Source organism: Suncus etruscus, chromosome 9, assembly GCF_024139225.1.
Source record: "Suncus etruscus isolate mSunEtr1 chromosome 9, mSunEtr1.pri.cur, whole genome shotgun sequence".
NCBI lineage: Eukaryota > Metazoa > Chordata > Mammalia > Eulipotyphla > Soricidae > Suncus > Suncus etruscus.
In genome coordinates, this window is record NC_064856.1 from 113,091,540 (window position 1) to 113,097,915 (window position 6,376).

Here is a 6,376-nt window from a genome sequence, read left to right on the forward strand (position 1 = left end):
TACCACCCAATGGTGGAAGCAAAATCAGGTACTACCCTAGGGTGGGGGCAGAATGCCAGGTCACACCCTAGGGTAGGGCACAATCACTGATCAGGGTATGGTCAATAATATTATAATCCCCTAAAATATTTACATACCCAATACCATACTAGAGACATCCTAATTGCAGCATCAGGAGTAAGACTTCAACATCTCTGTAGTTGGTCCAAATATATGGCTAGGTTGTTCCGATGAAAGGAATTAATCTCAATGTTACAAGACTCTATAAAAAGTGGTAAAAGTTTTTTTCTTTTTATCTCCAAGGGCCTTGTCCTTGGTGTCCCACCAGCAACTTTCAGAGAAAAGGAATGGCATAACTGGTGTGGGCATTTCCTCCCCCAACTTCTTTTTTTTTTTACAGTTTAAATTTTTTATTTAAGCACCATGATTACAAACATGATTATAGTTGGGTTATAGTCACAAACAGAACACCCCCCTTCACCAGTGCAACATTCCCACCCCCAGTGCCCCTCCCTCTCTCCTTCCCATCCCATGCCTGTTTTCGAGACAGGCATTCTACTACAGTCATTTTTTTTTAAGTTCAGTAAGCTGTTTTTTTCCCCTTTCTTAAAGGATAAGTGTTAAAGGTGTGATGGTGGCAATCAATGTTGTTTGCATAGGCCCAGCAAAATATAGGGAAAATGGGGGGAAATCCTTGGCCTAATTATAAGAAGGATTCAGCCTAGAAGTTTATTGGTATAAGATCAACTTTGGTCTCCAGGCATAACAGTCTGTCCAACCCGAGTCATTCTCCATGATCCCAGTGAAACTATTTCGCACTTTAGCTGTTGTTGGTGTCAGGTTCCTGTATTAAGATTCTGGATTATTTGCATTTCCTTTATCAAAGTCTGGCTGATATGGAGCATCCTATAGTTTCAGCACACCATTAGATGCAGAAAGACCTGCCCTGCAAGCAGGTTGTTGCTAAGTCATCTGGGTGTTGAGAGCACTCTTTGGAATAAGTCAATGCCAGAGCAGTGGTAGGGTCTTCCCTGGTAGAGGTTTGCATCCTGGTAATGTTATAGTCTATTGTGGTTGTGTCCATAGATGAAAGAAAGGAAGAAAAAGAAAGAAAGAAAGAAAGAAAGAAAGAAAGAAAGAAAGAAAGAAAGAAAGAAAGAAAGAAAGAAAGAAAGAAAGAAAGAAAGAAAGAAAGAAAGAAAGAAAGAAAGAAAGAAAGAAAGAAAGAGAAAGAAAGAAAGAAAGAAAGAAAGAAAGAAAGAAAGAAAGAAAGAAAGAAAGAAAGAAAGAAAGAAAGAAAGAGAAAAACTTTAAAAAAGGACAACAGAGTCATTCCATCTAGCTGTTGTCCTTCTGATGCTCTTATCAGGAGGCCTTACAATATTTTAGTTGGGGCAAAGTGCAAGAATGTATCATATATTATAATTGAGAAATTGCCACTATGTTTGTAATCAACAACATCTTTTTCTTACCTTCTGATGATCTGGTATGAAGGAAATCTCAGACTTCAAAACCAGGACCTTGGTGGATGTGGGTCTGGAAGCAAGCATCCATTATGGAAATAAACCACACAGTGAAAGGGACAGAAATGGGCTTAGGAATTGGAACACTCAGGCCAGAAATTCCAACGCACAAGCTTTCTAACCTTAAGAAGAAAGGCAGCTTAGTGGAGGAAGACTGGAGAAAGAACGTCCAATCGTTTTTTTCCTCAATTCACAGTACAGAACAGGCAAAGGGCCTGGGTTGAGGTGTATATGGGGTGCATTTACTGTACCTCCTCTTTCTATATAGTAGTGTAAAGAAAACAGCCTGTGGTAAGAATTGAGAGGCCTTATATTTTCTTTTTTTTTTCTTTTTTGATATATATAAACATTCACCAGTGCAACCTGGTGAAGTCAAAAAATGGAGAGAACAAATGAACAGACACTTAGACAAAGAAGAAATACAAATGGCTAAAAGGCACATGAAAAAAATGATCCACATCAGTAATCATCAGGGAGATGCAAATCAAAACAATATGAGGTACCATCTCATGCCACAGAGACTGGCACACATCAGAAAGAATGAGAACAAGCAGTGTTGGCGGGGATGTGGAGAGAAAGAAACTCATTCACTGCTGGTGGGAATGCCATCTGGTCCAACATTTGTGAAAAGCGATATGGAGATTTCTCCAGAAGATGGAAGTTGAGTTCCCATACAATCCAGCTATTCCACTCCTAGGAATATACCCTAGGAGCACAAAAATAGAATACAAAAATCCCTTTTTCACACCTATATTTATTGCAGTGTTGTTTGCAATAGCCAGACTTTGGAAACAGCCTAGATATTCCTCAATAGATGAATGATTAAAGAAACTATGGTACATATGCACAATGGAATATTATGCAGCCATCAGAAGAGATAAAGTCATGAAATTTTCCTATACATGGATGTACATGGAATCTATTATGCTGAGTGAAATAAGTCAGAGGGAGAGAGATAAACACAGAATAGTCTCACTCATCTATGGGTTTTGAGAAAAATGAAAAACATTTGGGTAATGATTCTCAGAGACAAAATAGAGGAGGACTGGAGGGTCCAGCTCCCGACATGAAGCTCACCACAGGGATCGTTTAGTGCAGTCATAGAAATAATTACACTGAGATCTATCATAACAAAATGTGACTGAATGAAGAAAGTAGAAAGCCTGTCTAGAGAACAGGCTGTGTGGGTGGGGAGGAAGGACACTAAGAATGTCCAATCTTGAAACCCATGTTTTTATTAGCAAGAACCAGTCCACACCCGAGGGTAGAGAGAATATTAAGTAGGGAGGGACCCAGCAATTCAATCACCATATCACTCCCTAGGGTGGAGAATGAATACTGATTAAGGTAAAACCCAGTGGTTCAACAACCTGGGTTTTTATAAAAAAAATTATTTAACTGCTTTATGTAACACTTCAGTGAACATAAGGTGTCTCTGTTTGCTATTTATTATTTACTATGTAATTACTACTGGCCCTTCAGCCAGATATGAGTGGCACAGGATACCTGTGTTGGTAGAGTTGGCACAGAGTGGATGCATTGAGTCATATGGTGTCTCCATTTTCAATTTTTGTATGGCCTAAAATTATTTTCCAGAAAAGCTGAATCTGTTGATAACTACCAACTGAGGGAGATGTTACCTTTTCAACAATCCTCACTATTTTTTTCCCAAAATTTTCATGCAAACTTTCTCATTGCTGGAAGTAATGACTCTTGTCATTTTAATTTGATATTTCAGTATTCACCAATAATAAACTATTTTTATAACTACACGTTATCTGTGTGTCTTCTTTACATTCTTTTCATTTTTTCTATGAATATTTTTGGAGATAGTATACTTTGCAAGGCTTTTACAAACATTGCCTAATATTTGCTGATCTACTACATCAATCTCTTCAACCAGTGTTTCTAGATTCTTTTCCTGTTATTCCATAGTTTACTTCCCTGCTAGTGTCCAGTCCTCAGATATACTTTATTAAAAATAGCTGTAGCTTTTTGATCTGTTTAGCCACTCTGTGTATCTCTTTTTTTGTTTTTGTTTTTGTTTTTGGGCCACACCCGGTGATGCTCAGGGGTTACTCATGGCAATGTGCTCAGAAGTCACTCCTGGCTTGGGGGACCACATGGGACGCCGGGGGATCGAACCGCGGTTCATCCAAGGCTAGCGCAGCCAAGGCAGGCACCTTATGTCCAGCACCACTGCCCGGCCCCCCACTCTGTGTATCTTAAAAGCTACATTATATCTACTGACATTGAGAGCAATGATTTTCATTGGATCTAGTGCCATCTTTGTGTAGAAGTTTGGCATGTCTGTTTATCAATCTTGTCTTAAAGGAGACTTTCAGTTTTTCTTTTAAGGCTGGTTTTGAATCTGTAAAGTTTCTGAGCTGTTTTTCATCCATGAAGCTGTGCATACTTCCTTCAAACCTGAAAGTGAGTCTGGCCGGGTACAGTATTCTAGAGAAAACATTTATTTCGTTGAGTTTTGTCACTATATCCAACACTGTCTTCTGGACTCAAGAGTTTCTTGTGACTGGTCTGCTGTAAATCTTAAGGATGATCCTTTGAATGTAATTTCCCTTTTTGATCTTGCAGCTTTCAGTATTCGATCCCTATTTGTGAGATTCATCATTGTGGTGGGAAGGTCACAATGTTGAAGGGAGGTGTTCTGTTTATGATTAATACCCCCAATACAAACATACTTGTAATTACGGTGCTTTGTTGTGTATGTAAACATTGTATGGGATTATTATGTTACTGACCCTATCCTGATCAGTGATAGTGCCCTACCCTAGGGTGTGACCTGGCATTCTGCCCCCACCCTAGGGTGGTACCTGATTTGCTTCCACCATTGGGTGGTATCTGATCCCACCATTGGGTGGTACCTGATTCTAGAGGATAAAGACAAGCGTCTCTGGAAGGTGAGGGGATTTTTGGCTGCAACTGATGCTGAGACTTTGGACTTTAGTCTTGTCCACCGAATAAAGCTCATATTTCTACAAGCCTGACTGTCTGCGAGCTGTTTACCCACCATTTCACACCAGAACCGTCGACTGGACAGGGTGGCAGACACGTGCTCCAAGGTGGAGGGGAAGACCTCTTCCTCCATCCCTCCATCAGTTAACCTTTTCAGGGGCTGACTTGCAACAGTGCTTAAATACATATTTTACAAAAGAAAAAAGATATGGATTCAACCTAGATTTCTAGCAAAAGAAGGATAGATTGTGAAGATATGATATGTATGTGTATATATATATATGAAAAAATACTATGCAACTGCAAGGAACAATAAAATCATGCAATTTTCTGAAACCTGGTTGAAACTGGAAGACATCATGTTGAATGAAGTAAGCCAGAAGAAGGCCAAACACAAGAAGATCTTATTCATCTGTGGCCTATAGAATAACTGGATGAGGAAATGTAACATAAATGGGGGGAGAAATACTTGAATCACTTTGACTTCAAATCTAGGGCTAAAAAGGAACAGAGAAAGAGAAAAATCAAAGTAGGAAGATGATGAGAAAGGGAAGTAGTGGGATTACAGGGACTGGGTATTTGCTTATATTGGGGATGGAGGACGGTGGTAGATTTATATATCCAAGGCACATACTTAACAATACTGAAAACATTAGCTTTAACTATTGAACTTTCTAACATGCCTGTCAAAGTGGCAGGCAGGGTCTAGGGTATTGGGTGGCTAGTGGTTGGAATAGGGGATGATGACATATAGGAATACTGGTGTTGGGTGTTGACTCTATTGGTGGGATTGGTATTGAATATTATATGCCTAAAACTTAACTACTAGGGATGGAGTAATAGTAAGTGGCCAGAGCACTTGCCTTGCACATAGTTGACCCGGGTTCAACCCCCAGCATTATATATTTGTCCCCAAGCCTGGCTATGAATAACTTCTGAGTGTAGAGCCAGAACTAACCCTGAATATAACTGTGTGTGACCCTAGAATAAAAAAAATCAAAATGATGATAAAACTCAACTGTAAATAGCTTTATAAATCTTAGTTCTTTAAATAAAAATGATTAAAAGCAACATAAATAAAATATCTCTAGTTTGTTTTTATGAGAATAATTTTACCTTCCCATTTGTTTCAATTTCTGACCCACTTCTGTATGATGACTCTCCAGTTCTATCTAAATTGTAGAAAACTGTAAAATACAAGCTTAGCTCAGAGTTTATTAGAATTTCCTTGTGAATATAGATGACAATTTCTTTGTTCACTCATAATGACTCCATAATGTTCGCAGTTCTCAGTGCCTAAACTGAATCCCACATTCTCTGGTCCATTTATCACGATTAATTCCTGAGTGAAGAATAATAAGTAAGCTCTAAGAAGTGGCAGACATGTCCCTTCATGTCCCCCAAAAGAACTGAATGACAAACTAAAGATAATTGTATACTTGAAAGTTATTCAGGATTAAACATGCCTTAATGAAAATTTTGAGATCCCCTTTGAATAGTAAACTCATCAATACTTTGTCTTGTTTTTTGATTCTGCACCCAAAAATTACAACTGGGTTTAGCATAGTCAAGGCAAGTGCGCTAACAGCTGCACTATAGTTAAGACACCGTATATTCATGCTTAATCTTACATGTGATTTTATTCATCGATGCATCATGATTTATAACAGTGTTAATTTTTGTGGTTTAGGAACACAATATTACTACCTAATTCTAGCACCAGAGTACCCAAAACTCTCAGCATTTCCTCCATTCCTTCTGATTCACCACTGCCCCTGGTTTGGCAGACCCAGATCAGGGGACAGTCTCATGACATTTTTTCCTTTTTTAAAAAAAAAATTCTGTGGGAGCCACACCAACACTTTTTCATGATTACA

General features: G+C 38.7%; 1 non-coding gene across 1 annotated transcript; it reads right to left on the reverse strand.

The window, feature by feature from the left end:
• Positions 1–1,698: 1,698 nt before the first annotated feature.
• Positions 1,699–1,831, reverse strand: LOC126019422 (small nucleolar RNA SNORA51). The gene has a single exon (XR_007499135.1). It is a non-coding gene; the product is annotated as a small nucleolar RNA SNORA51 (small nucleolar RNA).
• Positions 1,832–6,376: the final 4,545 nt, after the last annotated feature.